Source organism: Cyanistes caeruleus, chromosome 6 (assembly GCF_971803275.1).
Source record: "Cyanistes caeruleus chromosome 6, bCyaCae1.hap1.1, whole genome shotgun sequence".
Taxonomy (NCBI): domain Eukaryota; kingdom Metazoa; phylum Chordata; class Aves; order Passeriformes; family Paridae; genus Cyanistes; species Cyanistes caeruleus.
The window spans coordinates 52,003,765-52,017,679 of record NC_141706.1 but is presented as its reverse complement, the minus strand read 5'-3'; the positions used below and the strand labels follow the sequence as shown (position 1 = coordinate 52,017,679).

The 13,915-nt window shown below is 38.0% G+C and overlaps 1 protein-coding gene and 1 long non-coding RNA gene across 4 annotated transcripts in view; one reads left to right on the top strand and one right to left on the bottom strand.

The window, feature by feature from the left end:
• Positions 1-13,915, bottom strand: part of KCNK13 (potassium two pore domain channel subfamily K member 13) — a 57,357-nt gene that overhangs the window by 23,911 nt on the left and 19,531 nt on the right. The gene's annotated exons all lie outside the window — the stretch shown is intronic.
• Positions 1,857-3,208, top strand: LOC111929901 (uncharacterized). Its single transcript, XR_002864924.2, has 3 exons — positions 1,857-2,025; positions 2,662-2,764; positions 2,875-3,208. It is a non-coding gene; the product is annotated as an uncharacterized LOC111929901 (long non-coding RNA).

The following is a 13,915-nucleotide window of genomic DNA, read 5'->3' as shown; positions in this document are numbered from 1 at the left end:
GGTGCTGCCTGTACTGATCCCCCAGCACTGGGTCAGGCACAGGAACAATTTGACAGGCTGAACAAATTTCAAACTTTAAACCATGGGTTCACTGATTTGAGTAGGAATGTACCTTTTGAGTAAGCTTTTCTACCCACTGCACTGGCTAAGGAAAATCTAGGTTCCCATTACTGTTTCCATAAGCTTCTCTTCTAAGATTTACACGCCTGGTGTGTATTTTCCAAGCCTCTCTAAAACCCATGCTCTACATGACCAATAGGAATTCACATTCAGCTTGAGAGGCTACAATATACTTCTATTTCACCATGTTTATTAGAGATCTACCAAACACACTTTTAATTTGTATTTGGTTGTGAGAACAGCAATAGCTGCAAGAACATTAATAATATAACTCACTCCTATTAGGATAAACTAAGGGTAATGCGCACCAAATAAGAAAATGAAGGCATTATTACCATTGATGGAGGGCAGGCTGGAGGATTTTGAAGCCTCAATGTCCAGTTTTGAGCTGCACCACTACTCTAAGCAAAAATATATCAGCTTCAGCTGTTCTTGATCAGAGGCATTGCCACATTGAGCCTTGTTAATTGCTGTTGCAGTTCTGCTATTTGGTTAAATGGAATTTGTGTAATCTGATGGGCCAAAAGCTACAGATCTATGGTTTCACAAGAATGTGTTGGGGATGAAGGAAGAAAAGAAAGAGAATGCAGAAGGAACTTGGAGTGAGAATAAATGACTTGATGTAGAGTGCAGATCTGAGTCCAAACATCCCAACAGCAATGTTGAAAGAGACTGGGATTTGAATCTCCAGGGATAGACTTGAGAGATACTAGCTCTGTAACAGCATTGGGCACCTTACACCAAATCCTTTATACTTTCAGATGATGGCAAATTTGAGTACAGAAATCCAGTGGATCTCACTGTAAGTGGATCCCCCCTACCAAGTTCAACCAGTTGAGCCCTGTTGCTGCAGTTATGCCAGCATCACCACATATATGCAGAAGTTGCAAGGTACACAGGTAGAAAATCATAGCTTTCACAATTTACACTGAAATTTAATAAGAATTTCTCAATGACAATGGCAGCAGAAGCAGCTCTTGCTGCTCTTGACCCTGGCACTGGCTTTCTTGTGCCAGTGCAGCTGTGGCCTCACATTGATCCAGAGGTTAAAAATCATAGAATGACTTGGGTTGGAAGGGACCTTAAAGACCACTCCATTCCAATCCCCCTGTCATGGCCAGGGACACCTTTCACTTGACTGGGTTACTCAGAGCCTCATCCAGCCTGGTCATGAACACTTCCTGGGGTGGGCCATCCACAATCTCTGGGCAATCTGTTCCAGTGCCTCACCACCCTTACAGTAAAGAATTTCTTCCTAATACCTAATCTAAAGCTACTCTCTTCCAGTTTAAAGATTAACCTTTTGTCAGAGTATTTTTAACCAGTTCAGTCTTGATCCAGCTAATTGCATAATCCCACAAGAAGCAGGCAGGTGTGAGAGAGACAGTTCTGGGAGTGGAAGGGTTTTGGACAATGGGGTGCAGCACCGACCCTGAAGAACATCAGGGACAGGGTGTTTCCACCAGACCAGTTCCTAGTAGGTAAGTGATTAATCAAATGCTTTTGGTGTTGGATATGCTGTCCTCTCATTCTTGGAAACTGTTATTTTTTGGAGGAATGTTTCCTTCAGTCCTGCTTACCAGGGGAGGCCCAGAGAGCTGAGCTCTGCCAGTGCTCCTGCTGGCATTGTCAGAGCTCCTGTCCTCTCCTCCGGGGGAGATGACAGCACCGGGGCCTTTTCAAATGGGTGTTGCTACGGGCAACTGTGTATAGGAGAACGTAGGCAGAGGCTGAGAAACCCAGGGGGATGGAGCACAGTAGAAACAACAGCCCAGCAGGAACAGCTCTCAGAGCAGGCTGTAAATGCTGATAAAACATTATCTCCATCAGTCTTCAGCAATTCCAAAAAACTACAGCCAATGTGCCAGCAGTCAAAAAGTTATTTTATTGCTCCTGGAAGTACATGTGAGTTTTCATCCTTCCTAAAATGATGGTGCTAAGGATGGGGAGCAGATGGAGAGTTGCAGAGTCACAGCAAAACAGCCAGCTCCTCACCTTACTTTGCTGTCTTCTCTCCTCTTGTGAAAGATAAGGGGAAACTGAACTCTGCAGATGTCAATTTACTACCTTCCTCACATCTAGCAGGGCTTTTTTTTTTTTTTTAATGTATTTTATTATTCTGTAACCATTAGGGAAATTCACATTTAGGTTCTTTTAGAGAAATTTAGTTTCTCTTGCAGAGGGTGACAGGCGTTTGTACAAGCCAGTTCAACCTAAACAGTTCAGCTGTCCAGGAAAAGAGCAGGTTCTGTGCAGCCCTCCATTGAAGGAAAATTTTCATTTCTTCCATTACCACAAAAAGTAGTAGAAACAGCTATTACACATCTGAGTTTAAAAGCTGACTTTTTTCTCCAGTTCTTTTGCAACTGTATTAAGGAGTGTAAGATGGACAGGTCCATGCATTCCACCATGCCTCAGCTTTGTAACCTTTCCATGACTATAGCAGTGAGCCAGAAAGCTCGGTGAAAGCAAGGTAACAGGTATAAATGTCAATGCTACTGCTGGAAACCTGTGACAGTGTTTTTCCTCTGTGACCTCCAGTTCGCCTTTTCCTGCTGTCCTAGTCTCTCCTGTGGACACTGGTGCAGGGGAACCAGGAGTGCAATACTGCCACTTCCATCTCAAAGGCCACCTGGACAATCAGGTAATTGATTTTTCTTATTTTAATACTCCATCCCATTCCTGTTTCATTTCTTTTCCCAGATACAAGATAAAGCTTAGATTAACTTGCTTGTCTGTTCTATTTATCCTTAGGCACTTCACTGACAGAACTCCAGGCAACTCAGGAAGAGGGGGAGGAACTAGGACATTACACAAATAGTCTGCTTTGGGACACACTTGTTCAGATTAGACTCCATCCACCTCTGCTTTATATGATGGCAGTTCAGCTAAATCAACCTTTTTTTCATGTACAGCAAATTACTCACTTTTTAACACAGACCCAAGACTAAAGTCTCTTGGGATCTCAGCCAAACCTTATTCATGTGCAGCTTTGAGTTTCATGCTTTATTAATTTATTTCTAAGACAAGAAATTGACTGCAAAGATTAACAAGAACTTACCCTAAAATTTGCAAGGACGAATATAATATAATATAATATAATATAATATAATATAATATAATATAATATAATATAATATAATATAATATAATATAATATCATATCATATCATATCATATCATATCATATCATATCATATCATATCATATCATATCATCTTTTATTCTTTTATTTCTTAGAGGATAGAATAGAGCTCTCTGAAGAAGTTATAGTTAGTCATTGATAGTCTGTATTTCATTGCCATTTTTTCAATAAAGGATGATTTTATCCAAGCCAAACTTCAATAAATTGAACTAAATCATGTTAGGAACTGTCACATCATCAGGTCTCCAAACATTTCCCATCATCATTAAACAGACACAGTATAAGTTTGCTACCAGCTCCTAGAAACCTGAGACAGCTTCTAAGTAGATATGATTCTACCAGAAGACAACATTCAGCTCTCCTGCTCCTGTTTTTTCTCTTCTCACATTTGATACAGGCATAATTTGCTAGAAATCAACAGTCTCACATTCTTCACATTTTAAGATTTTCCTCCCTACTATTTATGTGCAGGTAAACTAACTGGAATATTGCAGGGGATAATTACAGCTTTGTACACAAAATACTGAAGAGAACAAGATTTCAGTTCAAAGCAGATGCAAAGCACATTCACATCCACAGATGAAGTGCTGTATTTAGCATACTGGATAAAATTCAATATTGACACCAATAATTAATAGATAATTGCTAACATTTCCCACTGTAGAACAAATGAACAGTTCCATCAATGCAAGCTTGGTCTTGCCAATTTAAAGCAACAAGGTGCAGGAAACTGCCACATTAACTCTTTTTCACACATTCTAAATTTCTCCTTTCTGCCAAAACTTTCTCGTGCCTTCCTGAGTGACAACAAGCAATATTTTACTGATATGAAGGGATGCTTAGTTTTTCTTGACAGATAGAAATTAGAGACTTTCAATGGAATGTGCACAGATGGTGTGTGGCTTATGCCTTGAAAAAAGTGAAGACAGGAAACATGAACTTCAGCTCTTTTAGAAAGAAAAGCAGTTGTTGATGGCGTGTGCAGATAAGAAGCGGGTGTGCAATGTGCACAGTGAGGCTGAGTCTCAAAGACACAGACTTCCCCTTGAGCTTCTCACCAAAATGTGAATGACTGAAAATATTGCCACCACTTTCAAAAACTTGCATATTTGCTTAGTTTATCCCATGATGAGAAATTGCAGGCTTGAAGCCATGACAAATTGCAGTGCATGGGTCTTTGCTTCAAGAAATGAATCAACTGATGGATGGCCATTCAATCCCACTGATGATTCTTCACTGCACTTTCAAGTACAATGGATGGATCTGACATTTTCTTTCAGTGATACAGAAATATGATCCTCTGTGCTCTTTATTTTTTTTTTTAATGGTTTAAACCAATTCTGATAGAGTTATAATCAATTCTTTCAGAGATAACTTTTTTCTCTAAAATACAAATCAAAACAAACTCAAGCATTTATTGTTCTTCTTCATTGTTAATTACACAGTTACAGACTACTGAAAGTGAGAAAAACAACAAGAAAGCATTTCAGTAATTGCCATCTGTGGCTCTTCGGAGGATTTTTTTAGTTAGTTTGCAGTTAGTGAAAGCAAGTGAATTCTGCTTTTACATCTGGGCAGATTCCTGGGCAGCAGTATACAATGCCGTAATATTTTGGCTGCAAACACTACAAAAAAGTGATGATTTAAAGATATTTCCATTAAATGATCACCATGTCTGCTACAATAATGTGTTTATCAGCAGATGTAGTGGTAATTAAAGGCTAGAGTAAAACACTGGACTAACATTCTTTCTATTATTTAGACTTCTATTTTAGAAGCGATAGACAAATACCTGCCACAGAGCATCTTCTCATGTAGTTTGATGCCTAGAATGCAGAGATATATGGGAGAAGTCACTTTTACCCCCTATGTATCACATGAAGTTCAGAAAACATTACAAATAAAAAAGTAAAAACTGTTCATGTCTGAAAGGAAACACATTATGTAAAATGGGAGATTATGTTTAAAGCAACAAAACTATTTAGATTAAGAAAAGTAATAGTAATTTCCTTGGAATTATATCAATGTTCTTGCTGTCAATACTTCTTGACATGGGAAAGTAATGAAATTTTCAGCAGGAAAAAGAACCCCCTTCTTCATAAATTTTAAATTAATGAATCTCTGTCAATGCTGATGGATAAATTCTGCCATAAATCCAACAGCTGAAATGAAAGAAACACTGAAAGTCTAAGCTGGTCAAATGATGCAAACATAACTGCTAGACTAGCAGTATCTAAAACCAGTTATCTGTTTCTCATGCAGGCACAAAAGGATCACAGCTGCCTGCTTTTTCATGGGTTAGAATGACCTCTAGACTTTTCTTAGAAAACAAATCTCATGATACCCTATTATTTTCATGACCTCTTCCTAAATGTTTTATCTTCTCTCTCTACTCTTTGTTTGTAGCTTGAAGCAAGAAAGACAAAGCATAAACTTGATCAAACGAGAGAAACCTGGTCTCTCTAACATACTTCAGATGTCCTATTAAAGAAAAAAAAAAAAGACAAAGTGGAAAAAACCAAGCAATTAAGCAGGACATTAAAGACAGTGTGCCACAGCAAATATTTCAGTACCCCCACATTACTTACTCTCAAACCGCTGAGGCAGAGAATTTCCAAAATATTTCCTAATAATTTCTAACCTGTATAGGGTAACTTTAAAAACCCATTCCATTGGGTTAAGTGTACAAACCCCCCTGCATTTGGAGTAAAATCTTGGCTTGGCTGAAGTCAGTGACAAAGAAAACTGCAGAAGCTAATGAAATGATGATTCATAAAGCTTTCACACTGGTATTTGCTTGTATTTTTCATAATTCATAAACTCAAATATTATATTCCATTGGAATGGAAATAGAATGTATATTCCATTGTTATTAAACTGACTCTCACTTCAGTTGTACTAGATAATTTTTTGCCTAATTTGGCAGATGTTTAAAAGTAAGACAGAGGGGAAGTGAAGTCTATCAGCTAGTAGCAAAACTTTGACTCCCTTTTCTTTTAACAACTTACCGCACTAATTCCTTGACTAAACAGATATACCAGGAGTATAAAGCAAGTGCTTATCAGGAAAGCACACTAAAGTAGTAAAAGCAACAAGAACACTGCAACACATACCATCTAAATTGATCCCATTGGCATATGACATCTGCATGGCTGACCTCTAATTGGCTTTCCATGGACGAGTTACTCTACATGTGACTGCGCGTACACTCCCATGGCTAAAGCTGCCCTACGCTGCTGCTCTGGGGACAGAAAGGATGTACTGAACAAGGCCATGAACAGAAACAGCCTCACATCTTCCTGGTCTTTCCCACATTTCCAGCCTCCCTAACAAGGCAGCATGTTAGCCCTGCAGCCCAGTCCAGGTTTGTTGGCCGCTCTCAGCAACTTCCCCACCCTTGTGTGGGTAACAAGGCTGTTCCCCATATTAGCGCCACCCAAGTACTTCTGCACTTCTACAAGAGGCCCAGGCACTGACAGTCAGACACTCTGCCTGCTACACAGTCCAAGGCAATATGCTCAGCATGGGCCCCACGGCACCAGCTGGAAAAAATTGTAAATGGCATGAAATAAAGGCAAAAGCATGTTTTTATATTTATGTTCACTTCACCACTCCAGTGTTACTGTTTGGTTTCCCACAGAATATAGATATGGTGTTATGGTGTTTGCATGACCAACATGGTGTTTCCCACCTCTGACAATAACCAGGTAACTAGTCTTTGTAAAGGGAAGGACTGTTGCTGATGCCTCTAAAGGGGGGAAATGACACCTTAAGTTTTAGGTTTCATATTTTTCATATTCTGTGCTTCCTTGATATGTAGTTTTGAGCTTCATATTAAGTGCTAGTGAGCTCTCTTCACAGAGTAGGTAGACAAAATAATTCCTTTTCTAGCTTGATACCAAGGACAATCATTACAAGTTTTGGGCCCAAAAGCATAAATGATGTTGGACTGAAGAGAGAAGACAAGAAGGCTGGGACTTCATAACCTGAAGCAGTGATTGGACAATTGACCCTGATATGCAGATGGACCAAAACCTATAAAAATGTGAGACCTTGTGACCATTCATCGATTTTGTGACCATTTTTAGGTTCATCTTGGGTGTAGCCTTGGTGAGGCTCTTGTACAATCCAAGGTGTATCCTTTAAGGCCTTTCAATAAATACCTACTTTATTCTTAACTCTGTCTAGCCTCTGTTCTAGGTCAGCCTTCTCAAGGCACCACTGACAGTTGCCTAAAAGACAATATGCCTACATCAATTAGAGAGCAGTTTAGTCCCCAAAGCATAGCTATTTACATAGCTTTTATAGTTATTAACTCTGTTTGTATATATTCTCATCTGCTGTGCAGAGATGTTCACAGAGGAAAATTTTACACTAGCCAAAGAGTTTGTCTATTCTATGTCATCTCTTTCTTATGCCTTTGTAACTCCATTACAAAAAATCTGTTTACACTGGGGAAACACAATGATGAGTCAGACACCAAGATAGAAATTTCAGTGACATATAAATGTGTTGTCAACAACAGATGTAAAACTTTGCACAAATGACTCAGTATCTAGAAAACAAAATAAATATTATCTCATAAGGTTGGCAAAAATTGGGGGAAAACACCAAAATCCCCAAATCATTTCAATAACCTAGTTGAGTAATAATCTACATAGTATTTCAGCTATGTTACTCTTATATTACTTACAAAAATATGGAAATATTTAATATTCTGAAAGCTACTTGTTGGACATAGCTTTTATGTTAAAATAAAGTTACATGGTATTCCTGAGTTTAAAGTAGGATCCTTATTATATCAAGATTTCTAACTCACTGAAGTTATTAAATTGGCTAAAATGTAAGATGCAGTAGGATCTGCATAACATCAAACAAAATATCCCTCACTGACTCATAACATTATCAAAAATCTTTTTCCTGTGCATCTTACTAGAAGAGATGTTACATAGATGCCTCTTCTGCTTATGACTGAGCATGTCAGTTCTCTAAGCATCTGCAGTTGTAGTCCACCCCACACTCTACTTGGCACAATTAAATACTTTAAGGAAATAATAGGAAAATATTCACAAAAATTCTAATTGACTTGCACAGAACCTAACAGACAATCCACGTAGCTGGGACACTTAACACTAAGCATCTTCTAGACCACTGCTGATTCAAAACAACAATCTATTATATAATGATTAATGAAACTTCCAATTTTTTCCCTGATATTTATTTTATACTTTTTCTTGCTTAATATTAGCCCATTACTAATCATCATACTTTTTTTATTTTAACCAAATCCACTCCTCCCATAAGATTATGTTTTCAAATACCTGTAGATTGTCACCAGTTTATCTTGTACTATTAAATATTTACAGGCTGTTACATAACGGACTCTTACCATGCAATTATTATTTGCCTTCTTAAAATCCTGTCATCTATTCACACCTCGACCTGCTGGAAATCAGTGTAGCTCTCCCTTAAGCTCTCTATATTTGGTAACAATTTTGTTTACAATAGGAAAAGTAAATAGTCAAAAAGCTCTGTGTGCTTACCCAGATGAAGTCATGAGAAAGCACCTCAGGCCCCAAGTCTCCTCCACTTTGGCCAGGTGTGTGAGTAACTGGTTGGGGCTGGTTGAGGTGGGGAGCTGCCCAGGTCATTGCCCACCCTCTGGCACTCTCTGCCTGGCTCTGGATAGGGATGGTGGCAGATGATCTGTTTGCTCCAAACCCTGTGCAGCCTTCCGGTATCTGAACAAGCTTCTAGGAGGCTTCAAGAGGCATCAGCCTGAGGGTTTTCTAGAGAGACTGTGTGCTAGAGAGGCAGCACAAGAGCTAGCACTACCCCGCTACCTAAATGAGGGAGGGAGAGCTACAGACATCTACAGAGCAAGGAGAATGGTATCTTTCCTCTACTTCCTTGTCACCTTCACAAAACTCAGAGAACTGACTTAGCAATAACTGAGTTTTCTGGTTTCTAGAAGTACAGTGGAAATACATGACTTGACGCGCAAAAAACAATTGTATTTTCCTTGCCACTAAAGCATTTATCATGAGGACATGCCATTAGTGCTTCTAGTGATTGTGACTCAGAGAGGGAAGAGAACTGTTGGGTTTTATTTAAAAGAAAATACTTTCTTAGAAAAGTGTGGGCTTATTTTTAGAAGTCTGCAAAAGTCACTTTGACTCCTCAGAGTTCTTTCAAAATTACGGGAATGTGTGATATATTCGTACCTACAATAATTGCATGAAGATATTTGTTAGGAAACTCAGGCTTAATAAATAGTGTTATTTGCTCTAAAACTCAATTTCCATTAATGTTCATGTTCTGAACAAAGATCTATTAGAATTAAATCAGGGCAGCTCTAATGAGCACTTAGGAGAAAAGTCTGTATGTAGGTCCCTGTTAAAGCTTGTGGTGACTCCAAAATCCAGAGTTTCAGTGGTAAACAGCTAGCAGTAAATAGCCTTTATTATAGATTAAATTGAATTTTTAAGGGTTTTTTTCTGATGAAGACAGACTAAATTAAAACTTTATTTCTAAGCATCTATTTCAAATCACCATTCATATTTATCTGTGACAATGACTAACTAACAAGGGCTACTTAGACTGTAGCCTTTCTGATTTCATTATATATTCTGGCCATGGGTAAAATTAAAAGGTACCAAGTGCTAAAATGGCAATAATACAAAGTATAGAGAGGCTGAGTTAATTTTATCACTAACAATTTTGCTGTTACTATGGCAAGTGTGAAATCATTCCCATTATTTAAGGCAGGACTCTGCAGTGCTACAAGTCCTCATCATAGAGATACTTAAGTCCTTTTTTCATATATGAATTACTTCTACTATCCACATTTGACTTTTCCCTTGTGGAAAAACAAGGAGCCCATGGCTTCATTGGTTGTAGGTTTCAAGGCAGTTTCAACACAGCATTTGGATCTGATTCTGTCTAAAGCTGCATACATGAACTGGCTCTGCTCCTGAATTTATCCTTGGCCAGGGAGACCACAACTGGATCTTGAATTTTGCCTAGACAATAGTTGAGTAAACAGTCTCCCTGAAGAAAGAAAAATCATCAGACTGTGGGGGAAAAAAAGGAAAATATATATGGAAGAAGCAGCATAAGCTACAATTAAAAAAAACCCTATTTTAATACATCAGTGTATGTATGTCTCTGAAAATGATCTCTTCAGCAAACTATACTCAGCCATTCCCTGAGAACTGAAGTCAAACTCCATGCTTTGTCTCCCAGGAGAACAATCACAAAATTGTTTCCTCCTAATTTTCTGGCACACTTGCTCATTTTCAGTGGACAACTTCACACTTCTTCTGTCTTTCTGTTGTCTTTAGTTTCCAAGTGATTAAGTGGTTAATCCCTAAAAAGCAACCAGAAAACCCATCACAGCAGGTAAGGAGCAAACCTCCTAATGCTCCAATTTGTCTTCTTACCTGTTGTTTAAGGGTGTACAGTGAAAAAAAAAGTTTCATCCTTGCATGGGAAGATGTGGGATGACAACCTCATGAGGGTGAACACTTATCTTCTGATTTCTTTTTACCTTGGCTGGGTATCACAAATGATTTCTATTTGTTAGAGAGCTTCTCAGGAAAGCAGGGAAAAGTAACACCAGCAGACCATTAATCCTACTGTAGTAAAGGCTGGGGGCTCAAATCAACAGCATTTATTCATGTTGCAAAACATGAACAAAGTGTATATAATGTCTTGACCTCTCACAAATACATCATAAACACTATATACACATACATATGTATACTATCTTATATATCTCTTATCTATTATGCCTTAAGATCATACAAGCATTTTACTCCTACTTCATTTCTGTAAGGCTAGAAAGAAATAAATGCTTCTCCTCATGCTGAGACTTTAAGCCAGTGTTTCTTCTATTCATGCATTGTTGCTGTGGAATTGGGATGCAAAGTTCCCACAGCATTTAAAAGGTGTGGGGAAGTCCTGCTGCCCTACCTACATCCCCACCTTCCTGTTTGCCAAGGCACTCATAGCTTTCATTCTGAAAAGGGTATGCCCCAAATATCACTGTGGTATTAGATCAAATTTGGAAATACAGGAAGACCTGCAGGAAAACATCACTTCAGACATAACTAAACATTGATTTTCTGTAGCTGGCAAATCATTCCTGACTTATATAAATTGGAACTCTAAGGTGACCGAAACTGAGATTATAGCATAGTCCACTTTAATGCTCAAGACCATCTGTGACAAATGGACAGCAACATCCTGGCTACCACATCTGCTTAAGTGTGAGAATTAATTTCAGGGTCTAGTCTCTTGCACTGAGATAATCAAGTCCATATAGTCCAAAAGGGAAATTTCATTCTAATTTTCTACTTAAAATACCTTGTTAAGGGAGGCATCTTTGCAAGATGACACTGTGTGCATTACTGTAAAGACCTTGATCAAGTCCCCCACTTTGAGCAATATTTGGCAAGTGTAGCTTACTGATTTCTTGGCATGTTTCCCATTTCAAAGCACTGAGCCAATCTTAAAATATTTTAGGACTAAATACAAATTACCACAACTAACACAACTGGATGCATCAGCATGAAAATATTAAGTTACCCATTCCTGAAATATATTTCTTTCCTTCCAGATACATGTTTAATTTTAAGAACAAAGCACCACTTGTCAAGGAATACATCCAGTAATGCAGAGTTTGGGATAAAGTAAAAATACATGATCCAAACTCATGTAGGCGAGAAACTGAGATATTTCCTTTTCTGCCTATTATAAACTAACTAGCAAGAAATAAAAGTGTTGCTGAGTTCTCAAATTCAGGACTTTCTAGGCATAGGTAATTACCATCAGGCTCTAATCTAAGAAAATAGACTTGTGACTCGAAACACACTTAGTTCCCAGCAACGATCAGTGGCACTGCCAATATAAGAGAAGAACTAAAATCACCATTAACAGCAAATTTCATATCCTAATGTGCTAAGCAAAAACATTATCATTGTAAAAGGTGCAATCACCATTTTTTCCCTAATGGCAGAGCAACTAATTTCATTGCAATTTGGCTCCTGAAGTGAAGACAGAAGTCTTAGGATAATTTGCATTTCAATATGGAAACAAGAACCCGAGAGCTGCAAACTCAGCTTCATACACTCATATTATTAGCACTGCATTAGCAGTGATTTTTTCCTAGCAACTGACAAAATTACAAGGACAGCAGGCTTTCTTGCCTATGCCTGCAATACTGCTCTTTCTAGCTGGTATGTTATGTTGGTTCTAAATGGTGGTTCCATATTTTTAAAACTATAAATACTTGGGTGAATTGGTGTATTTTTCCCATTCTTTACATTTCAGGGTTTATTATTTGTCCTGGATTTTCCATACTGGGTACTGAAGGCTCTGATAATTTATGAGCCCAAGGTTTATGCTGGGGGATGAAGAGTGAAAATCTCCCCCACAGAATTTCCCTCAACTGATTCAAAGGCTGCTTTCTCTGGTAACTCTTTTTTTACAACTGCTGAGGAAGATCCATCGTGCTCTTGATTTTCATTAAATGTGATCATGAGCAATGTGAAAGAGTGAAAGATGATTCACTGGATTTTATGGAGGAGAGAAACACAGCTGTTCCATTTTCACACATCAAGGTTTTTCATAGTTCCATAACAATGAGGAGAAATGGAATATTTCAGCAGAAAAAACTATGAAGATGCCATATACTAATTTCTAAAAATTAAAGTGAAGTTTCATCTCAGTCATTTTCATTAAAGATTTCAGTTAAGTCTTACCCATTTCCACTTCCAGCTCAGAAGTTTTAATCAAGCTCAAGTTTTAATCCAAGTATGTGTGAATATGCAGTCTGTATTCTTCCTTCTTATCCTTTATATTCTAGTGATCATTATTTACAAAGCAAAGTCATTTTCAGACAAAGATCATGGTTTCCCTGCCTAATTCTGTCATGAGAAGCCCTCTGTAGTTCTGTTGAACCTATGTGTGTATGTTTACATAGTACACTTGGATGCAAAACTCTTCTTTTCATGCTTGGCTTTGTATTAGAAAAAGTAATTACACCCACAAATAAATTGTGAAGCTCAAAGCTTTCAGAAATCTAAAGAAAAACCTGACATAGGAAAATCCAGTACTGATGGCACCTAAAAAAAAAAGGCATATCTGTAGTATTACTTGGGCTTTGCAATAAAATGGAGCTTATGTGCCCACTTGCCCCCATCTTTCTGATTATCTGTCAGTCATACTCTGCTTCAGTCATTTCTGGAGTTGTTGATCAGTCCCTGTCAAATCTCCAAGATAATTATGATCCTACACATTTTCTGACAATATGAGTTTAGGTGACAGACAGAGATGCTAATTCATGTCCTTCTAAAACAAGAGCAGACTGATAAAACTTCTGTATATAATGTTTGTTAGAGATCAGCTTATTCACATTGCCTAGCTTTTAGCAATGTAACTTCATAAGACACAGCATGTGCTGACTTTTGTGAAATGAAGGGGATCAGAAGATACTTAACAGTTTCTGTAGAGTGGCTTGGCTGAAGGAATTAAAGGAATAAATCAAAGGAAACTCAGTTCAAGTTTCAAATTATATAAAAAAAGAAATCTGATAAAACTAATACAATCTTAATCAAGTTTCAGTAGATCCTCAAAAACACCAGGCCA